A 10,293-nucleotide genomic window follows, 5' to 3' on the forward strand; every position below is an offset into this window, starting at 1 on the left:
CGACCTGACTGAGTCTATTTGCAACAAAAAAAAGTGTGATACCAGCTGGGGTTTGGTGCATCAGAAAGACATGGGCGATATAGGCTAGGTAACCACCACCCCCCCCCCCCCCCCCACACACACACACACACACACACACACCTTCCTTATATCACCTATTTGTATATCAGTAAATGTAACACTGGGTTTGAATAGATATTTGCACAAGTTTTTAGACATGTAGCCCATACCAGAGTCCTTCAGGGTGTACGCTGACAGGCCTACTGTAGGCTACTGTAGGCCTGCTGTACTTGGTTCAAAGACACACAAATGGACAAAATGCACATAATACCCCTAGTGTGGATAGAATCTGTATGCTGGGCATTGCTGTGAAGGGTGTCCATGCACTAAAAATAACTTGTCACCTTCATAGACCAGTCCCTACAGGCAAAACGGCAACCGTCCATTCACTTGTGTTTGTCACTATGCTACATTGTTGCACTATATTAGTTACAAATTACACTTTTAGTGTACAATTTATTGCTTTCTAGACCAAAATGTATTCACAGAACATAATAGTGAAGGTGTCTGGGGAAGTTTTATAAATTAAATTAGATAAATTATTAAAAATATTTTGAAAATATGCAAAAATATCCAATAACTCATTATAAATTCAAAATGGCCGACACCATATGACGTCATAATATGCAAATTAGATGGGATAATTTACTCCCAAAATAAACTTTGGGTCATCCTCAATATTTGTCTCATTAATTGTCAGGCTCTATCTATTACCCATGTTAACCCTTGTGTTGTGTTCGTAAGCTGCATACACCTGTGGTGTTCGGGTCATTTTTGACCCGTGATAACAAAACTCAGCCATAAAATACCCCAAAACACTAGTTATCATCAAATATTGTTTTTCATCTCATGGCTAACTTGGTATGTATTCATATCCATGGAAATATTACTTTATGTGTTCATCTTTTTGACTTTACTGGTCTTTTATCTTACAATATGCAAATCGTTTTTGATGACCAAAACTATCAAAATCTGCATGAATTCACTATTAATACCTCCTAAAGTGATATAGTTAGCGATTATGTTGTCCATGTATTACAGCTGATATGAGAGTACAACAACCCCCAAATTTATTTTATTGGTTTTTCTCTAATATTGAAAAATATCATCAATAGTGGCATTTGTGGTGTTGAGGTCCAAACCAACCCAAAGAGATTTATAGCAGGATAAAGACCAAATGTCAACTAAATTAGTTTTTCAGTGCATAAAATCAATGTTTAAACATGTTGACTTGGTGTTTTTCAATATTTATATGATTTTAGTGTGGTAAATATACAAAATAACAATTCTGTCCGAGTCACAGCTATTCCACCAATCTAATGCAAAGATATTGGAAATGAACACATCAATTAACATGAAAAAAGTCACACTATTCATCTGAATCCCCTATGCCATGAACATGGACCATTATGTTATTGCCACATCAACTTTATGGAAAGTATAAGACCAGTTCTACATGTTTGGGTGCCATTATGAATTTTTGATACGTTTTTTGGAAAAAATAATGTGCAAAAATGTATTTTGCAAACAAATGTGCAAAAAATCTCATTATATAATGCAGAAATAGATTCCCTGACCATGAAAACATATGAGTAGACACCAGAAATACATCTGTACTCCTTTCACAACAGGAGATATGACGTATTGTAGTGTATGGGACTGTCCGGCGGCCATATTGGATTTGTAATATGAAAAAGCTGGCAATTTTTTTTTTAGGCAAGAAATATATTTTCCTCACCATAAATCACCAAACTAAAGACAAGGGGCAACCAACAGCTTTTCAGAAATGCATACAACAGCCAAAAATCTATGCCGGGTCAATTTTGACCCTGAACACCACAGATGTAACTTTTTTTTTTTTGGACCTTTAAAATTTACTAAAATGATAAAACATATTTTTTGTGTGTTGCAATGATTGTGACTGAGGATTAGATGAAGCCGTATTCCAAGAAAATAAAGGAAAGTGTGTTTTTTTCAAACTAAAACTTGAAAACGGGTCAAAAATGACCCGAACACAACATAAGGGTTAAGCCACAGCCTTTTGAATATAACATGTCAAAATCATCAGTTTTGGGCAAAAACCTGTGGCGCCGAGAGGGTTAACCCTCTGGGCGCTATAGGATTTCCCCCAACATTGATGATTTTGACATCTTAAATTCAAAAGGTTGTGGCTTGACATAGGTAATAAAGCCTTACAATGAATAAGACAAATATTGAGGATGACCAGAAGTTTATTTTAGTAGTAAATTATTCCATCTAATTTACATATTATGATTTCATATGGTGTCTGCCATTTTGGATTCATATTGAGTTATTTTAATATCTCCAATATGTTTATAATTCATTTCATTTCATTTATGAAAAATCTCCACATACCTTCACTTTTATGTTCTAGACATACATTTTGGTCTAGAAAGCAATAAATTGTACAGTAAAAGTGTAATTTGTAACTAATATAGTGCAACAATACACTCACCGGCCAATTCATTAGGAACACCTCTCTAATGCTAGGTTTGACCCCCTTTTGCCTTCAGAGCGGCCTGAGCTGCCTGCAACAATACTCGGGTAGGCTGTGCCATTCCAACAAAGATAAATTGGCACTAATGGGCCCAAATTGTGCTAAGAAAATATCCTTATGCCATTGTATCCCAGCCTGAAACGTTGATGTAAGACAGGGTTGACCCATGTTTTCATGTTGCTGACGCCAAATTCTAAACAGAGGGTTGCAGTAGATATCAAAAGACCAGGCAACATTTTTCCAATCTTCTAGTCTCGTTTATGGTGAGCCTGTCCAAATTGTTGCCTCATTTTACTGTTCTTAGCTGACAGGAGTGGCACCAAATGTGGTTTTCTGCTGCTACAGCCCATTTGCTTCAATATTTGATGTGGTGTGTAATCAGGGATTCTCTTATGCATACCTTGGTTGTAATGAGTGGTTTTGAAAATGATAGCATTTTGATTTTATTCACTGTTTACCAAACGTCCCAACTTCACCGGAGTTGGGGTTTGTAATTGACTTTGTATTGAGTCGCGTGACAAAAAGCGATTTGCGCGACGAGCGCGACAGTTTGAAGTTGAAATCCTTTCAACTTTCTATGACGCGGTTCGGCGACAAGCCGCAACAGCCAATGACTGTATAGAGGTCAGTGACCACACACTGTATTCCCCAACAGTACTATAAACTAGAAAAGTTTATGCTGTAATACTCAATATTGCAAAAATGTCCAGATGACATACACATTTTAAGTGTTCTCAACAGATTTTCAGGTACCAATAAATTAACTCTTGTTGGCATTGTTTTTTTTAAGTACAACTGACATCCTAACACAATGTCTTTGAGTTTGTTAATTGGAACTCTATCTGGCATATGAGTGGTTAGATGTCGTGACAACAGCTGAGGCGACCATGGAGTAGTGGTTAAACAGCCGGTCTTCAACTTCAAAGGCTGCAAGTTCAATCCCCAACATGGAGATAACCTTACCTACTTTCATACTTCCTGGAACATGGTATGAAAATGTTCAGATGGCCACCAGACCCATGACTCCAGCTTTAATTAGCAATATTTTTCACATTTAATTTCGAGCAAAATTACAAAAGAAAAATGCTTAGGTAAAGCAAGACAATGTTTGAGCTGCTGTGTTCTGGATAGGGGAATGGCCACAAGATCAGAGGATTGCCGGTTTGAATCCTGTATTACCAATAAAAAAAAACACTCAAGTAGATATTTATTGTTTATTTTTCGCGAAACTTACAAATTCTTTAAATCATGTCAATTGGAACTATATCTGACATATGAGACTATGGATGTCAGCATGTTGTGCTTGGGCAGTCATGGACTAACAGTTAAGCAGTTGGCCTCGAAACATGATGGTTTCAAGTTCAATTCCCTGCACGGGATGTTAATTAAAAAAAAATAATAATAACACTCAAACATTATTGTTTTGGTATGATGTCAGTTGGCCGGATTGTGTGAAACACATTTGACTGTTAATTATGACTAACTCCACTTTCCACTGACACAAATCCTGCAGTTGAGTGGTGTAGTTGGTTGTTTTAGTTGTTTTTTATTGTTTAGCCTACCAGCTTCTGCTTAGTGTAAAGAAAAAACATTCATGTCAGAACCATATAACCCTATTTTATTAACATGCAACATAAAATACAAACTTCTCTAAAAATGGTGACTCTGTCAATGGGGGATAGATTTACTCAACACCATGTGACCATCAAACCACAACTGACAACTTGGCATGGAAAAATGTGTCTATCAACCTCACTTCAAGGTAAGAAAAGACCCATAAAAGTGTGTTGGTGTGTATGTGTAGTAGTTTACTATGTTGCTGTGTGTGACCTTAGGTTAGAGTGACCAGCTGTCCGGACTTCGGCCGGTCAACCCCGCCCCTTAACTTTCTAACCTAGCGTCCTTGCGTGCACCCATTAGGTTCGTTTGCAACCACGCAGCAAAAGATTTGATCAAAACGTGATTTGCCTGGTCATAAAAAGGAGGGGATAACTGCGTCGCAACCAAGCTGGACACATCAGGACGACGAGATTTCAACAGCGGCAAAGAAGGTGGATCTAATAGGTCTGTGGGTGGATCTACCTTTTTTGACAGCGGGTGTACCAGGGCGCCCTCTCGTGGAATTAAATAATCATGGCGCTAATTCCATGACGCGCTTACCAACGTTGGCACATGCTTGTAAAATCCGAGACTCTCTCTGCTTCTCGGAGAGAAATTGGGTGGTCTTGAGGTAGAGATACAGGTTACCACTCGGTGAATCATGGTACAACTCTTAGTTAAATTTGTGATGATTTGGCTTCACTTCCATGTAATAATTCAGTTAATTAGTACTCACTTTAGGCTATTCATTTTGTGTTTTGGGACCAAAGTCGTCATTCAGATAGGACCGTTTTAAAATTACTTAACAGCGCCAACCCATCCTGCGAGGATTGAACCCAGGTGTTCAATATGTAGCTTTACCATGGCGCGCCAACCACAAAGGCCACTCTGTTTCGTGCACTTTCATACATAAAAGACAAGATAAGTCTCTCGCAACGGGTCTGTTTCCACATTAACCATCAGCAACTAAAGACTTCCTGTGTTTCGATGCAGTTTTGAACCGGGGACCTCACGATTGGAAGTCAGGCGCGCAACCACTACTCTAACCGTCGAGCAGGCGGCTCGCGGAATAGTACTGGTTTTGTAACCTACGGCATACACTCCTAACGTGGCGAAGCATCTGACGACAGGGTGGTTTGTTTCTCATTTTTACTGTTGTAAGTGGGTTGTGCGACCATACATATGGATGATACCACTCTGAGTATGCTGCATTTGAGCATGAAATGCATTTCAGTATGTAGAAAATGAAGCACGTTCAACTACACACACATGAATCACATGAGCTATGAACACCAATCACGGCAGATTCCTCACATCATGGAGGAGGTCTTCTTGCCCAGCAGTAGGTTTCTGCTACTGCATAGCTGCTTGACAAAACTTTTGTTCCCGCGATGGTTCAACGCCATGTGACACGACTGCCGCGCAGAGGTCACTCCCTTCAACTGCGTCGTGAACGGCAAATTCTTACCAGGATGCTTCACGCGGACACACTTAGCATGCTCGCTGCCTAGCAAATTTTCAACCTCAAAAATACGCCATCATGAACGCCCTTATTGCTTCGACTTGCCGAATCCCCGCCTCCGTGGAGAAAACTGTGAAGTTGGCATTCTAAACTGTAGGCAGAAATCAGGGAACCGCGCTGCCATCTTACCTCAGACTTAAATCAGCTGCCAACAACAGTTTTACTTGTAAAACAATATTTTTTGGGGGAAGGATTTTCGCATTTCATTACCTCACTCCGATAAAGGAGTCATCAGTACCACTAACTTAATATTGTATCAGAGACGGCAGGTTACGATAGACAAATCCTTCCGTTGTTGTCTGTGTAGGCTATTTCATATTTTTTTTTAAATGTACTTTGGGTAGTCGTGCATTCGTAGGCCTAATAGCCAACAATTAATTTGATTTACTTTACTCAAAGTTGGTCAGAAGTATTATCAGCGGTGTTTTAAGGGAGGCAAACCGCTTCTGTCAACCTTTTTTTTCATGCAGACGCTGGATAACCAACAACACGAGCTCAAAATACAGACAGCGCCCGTGCAGAAAGACGTTTCTTTGCCCTGTTTGTAAAGTTGTGAGAACCCTCGTATCGTTGTAAAGGCATTTAGCGGACAAACTTAATTGCACTATGCGTTGCCACCAGTGCAGGAAAAAATAGGAAACAGACAGTAGGCAATAATATAGTTGCCTTATTTAACTTTCATACAGTCAGTTAATGAACTTCATATAGGGCTATTGCACGGAGATTTCCCCGACATAAGGCGACAGCAATACAGTTAATTCGCTGGGCGAGGGGTTATATCTGGAGTAACATGTCGGCCGCAGATATCGGAAACGCGACCGACTGTCAAGGTCTAGTTTGCGTCAATGACGTTGCCTCGCAGCTCGAGGCCATAAGCAAAAGGCTAGGAGGAAAGGAAAGACAAAGAGAGGGACACACGGATGTCGTGAACTGGTCGTAAAAACGGACCGATGGCCACCCTACCTTAGGTGCTCTTGATGCTGCACTGTGTGTATGTTATGCTAGCAACTTAGCTTAGAATGTTAGCTACTGCTAGTTAGGCTACCACTGTGTAGGCCTTTCATACAAATCTTTATCTTGTATCATACATCTGCAGTGTATTTGCAAGTGATGCGTTGCATTTTCATAATGACATATTGCACATTGAACTTCTGTATAAACCAGTGTAGCAAACCCAGTGATCATGCTGGGGGCCTAATCCAACAAGTCCTCATGAAAGCCTTACATTTATTATTTATGCTCCACAGGCAGCCGATATGGGACCACCAGAACTCTATGATCCATCAGCTCTACTCAACACTCCAAAGGATAAACAACTGACTGTGTTGTGAAGTCTGACACTATTTTGGGAGAAATGTTATTGTAAGTTAGGCTATATGGATCTCCTTCAGCCATCAACTCCTAATAAAATATTAAATTGCCTAATGTGTTGAGGTTGACTCTTTGTAATGTATTGACTGTTGACTGTATAGACTGGGTCTACATTTTAGAACAGATTGTTGTGTATTGTATGATTGTTGTGTTATTGTCTACTGTTTTTGTCTGTCAACTACATGGACCAAAATGAAAAAAAAGATATAAAGCACTGTTCACGTTTGTGGAATTAAAGCTTATGTTATATTAGGTTTAAACAGAGGTGTGGTAGCCTAGTGCATTAGTATAAACCAACCAATTAATAAACCAACCAAGATTTTTTTGGCTGTAAAATGGGAAAACATACAACTTTTAATTTTGGAATCAAAAACTTAGAGCCAATATAGCTAAAAAAAAAAAAAAAAAGCTGTGCTTGTTTACTTTAAATTTGTAACTCCCTGCTAAGTACTAATTGCATTGATTTTTGCATCATTCTTGAAATATTTATGTCAATATAGCATGTTAGATCTTTGAGCAGCAGCTACTAAAACATTCAAGATTTTATTTTTTCACATAACATTTGTTTTCACATAACATGTCTGATTTTATGTAAGACTTAACGTAAACGTTTTAGTTTTCAACACAAATCTTTTGTGTAAACCATTGTTTCTGTGCATTTTAGAGTTTGGAGTACATACTTGACTTGGGCTGCTAAAAACTAAAAATCTAATCATGGGATTAATGTTTTCAATCTTTTCAATAATTTCAAAGTTTTTGATCATTTTCTTAAAGATTTTGTGTCCATCATATGCATGAATGTATGTAGTATGTACTTATTTGGTCACAAAACTAAAACTTTAACGGGAATAAGTTTCCACAAAATGTTGGAACATTTTGGGGTTTACAGTGCTTAATAAACCTCAATTCATACTTCATATGGGACAATGGTGGATCTTGCTGCATCCTTACAACACTTCCACACATGGTTGTTGTCAAGAGGGTGCCCAGTCTTTATGCCACAAGAAACTGACGTAGAACTGGTTTTAAGCTCCCTCCTTTTCATACCTATGCTTGGTCTGTATGAAATTCTCTCTATTAATTTATGTCTCTACATATTTATTTTGTTATTGTGGACTTACAGGTAATGCATTGTATATTGTGAAATGGAAGTCTACCTCCTTTCTCCTTTCCAAAGTCACCATCAACGCTATCCCTCCCAAGTCCATTTAAAACTGAAAAGCACTTAACCAACATTCATGTAATGTCAGTTGGATGTTGATTGTTCCACAAATTACAAGGTATCACATGGATGAAAGCTTCTGATATGCAAGTGTACTGTCATGCAATCAATACAACTTGAAGCATTCTAGTTTAAAATACTGTAAACTACTAAGGTGTGTGTAATGATCATGCAAAATTATTTGTAAAAATCTTAATATATAGTAAGATATTAAAGTCCAACACCAAAATAATCCACTAACACTTTACTATAGTTTTCCGCTTGAACACAACAGCATTCTTCCCAAAAATGTCAAACATTTTGGCTAAATTAGATGATATGGACTTACCTCTCTTTCCTGATGCACTCTAAGCAGTGTGAGCTGAAACATGATAAGCAAACCAGTTTGCAAAATATGCTTTCACAGCACCAGTTTTAGGGAGGGCAACTTTGCCCTCATGTCTACATTGCAGGGCCCGGGCATGCTGCCAACGCCAAATCAGCATACACTTGATAGGACTTGATGCAAAACTTACCAGCTTTCATGCATGAAGAAACTCACTAAAATGAAGATATTGACAATACTGGTTGCCCCAATTGATACATACAGGTTACAGGCTTGTGTCCATTGGTGTACACAACATGTTCCACAAATATATTCTTGCCTGTCAGCCAATAGGGAGTAAGTTACAGTTTGCTATTTCATTGTGCTGACTACTTTTTTCCAGTTTTAGAATGACTTGTCCAAAAGTAATTAAGAAAATGGCAAGAATTTTCAGGATTCGTCCTGCCATACACCGCAAAAGCGCATATTAATTTCATTTCAAAGTTAGTTCATTTGATATAATTCATCTTGACATTCAGTCACTAATTTGATAATGTGCGTTCGCATGCATACATTAGTGAATGTTTTTTTTTTCCTCTCATCATCATGTCGCTGTGCCACTTGTCATTTATGGGGGCAATATGTCTTAACTGAAAATAAATATATTGAATCACAATCACTAACATGGATACAAAATAGATACTTTTGAAGACCTGGCTCACAAGCATCTCAAACGATTATGAATGGAACATGCTTGGAACAGTACTTGGTGAATCGCGATATCGTGAAAATGGGCGTTACTTGTCCTACCAAGGCCAGGATGCTTCATATTGAGAAATAGCTATTGTGTGTTCTTTATGCGCCTACTAAATCCAAGTGCAGAAAAAAACAATTTTCAATAGATTATTAAACAATGCACCATGTTATTACATTTCCATCACATCAGGAAAAAAAATAGCAACTGCATTTAGTACTAAATTTTGCATGATGTAATAATTTATTACAAGATGAGAAAATTGGTATTATTGGTATTAAATGGTACTAGGGCAGAGCCCGTTGGGTCTTTTTGACCCTATTTGCCCGTCATGAAAAGAAGTGGTGACAATAACGGTTGTTATATATTCATTAATATGTAGTCCTATTGGTATTACTGTAGCCCATGTGTGTGTTAGGCCTAGGCTATTTACCTCCGCCAGGAGGTTAGTGATTGCCCGAGTTGTGTGTTGGTTTCTTACTTCTTGCTCATTCGTTTGTTCGGGGCCTGGGAGCCCAGAAGGTCTGGGTTGACGCTGTCCATTACTTCCATTTGCTCTTTCGGTTAAGGCTTCAAATTAGGCTCCAATTGTTGCTGAAATTGTTGATTGCCTGCCTTTTTATAGTTGCACACACGGTAACCGAACTTGACATCATAATAGCAGCATACTCATTTTCATTTTGAGGTAAGCATAGCGTACCCTCCAGTCGAATTCTGTTCACCTGTTGAATAGTGGGACAAAACCACAACCTAACGGCCACACGCATTAGCTTGCTTCTTTTGCAGACACCAGCTTTACTTACACCTCGAACCGTTCTAAAGAAATGATTTGTGCACTGAAGTCTGTGAGTATTGAACATTGTGACAACCTACTCGAAGCTAAGTATGTGTGGTAGTGTGTATCGTAGCAGGTGTCGTTGCACTGCTTGGAATGTTGCGCAAT

This window comes from Engraulis encrasicolus, chromosome 9 (genome assembly GCF_034702125.1).
Source record: "Engraulis encrasicolus isolate BLACKSEA-1 chromosome 9, IST_EnEncr_1.0, whole genome shotgun sequence".
Lineage (NCBI taxonomy): Eukaryota > Metazoa > Chordata > Actinopteri > Clupeiformes > Engraulidae > Engraulis > Engraulis encrasicolus.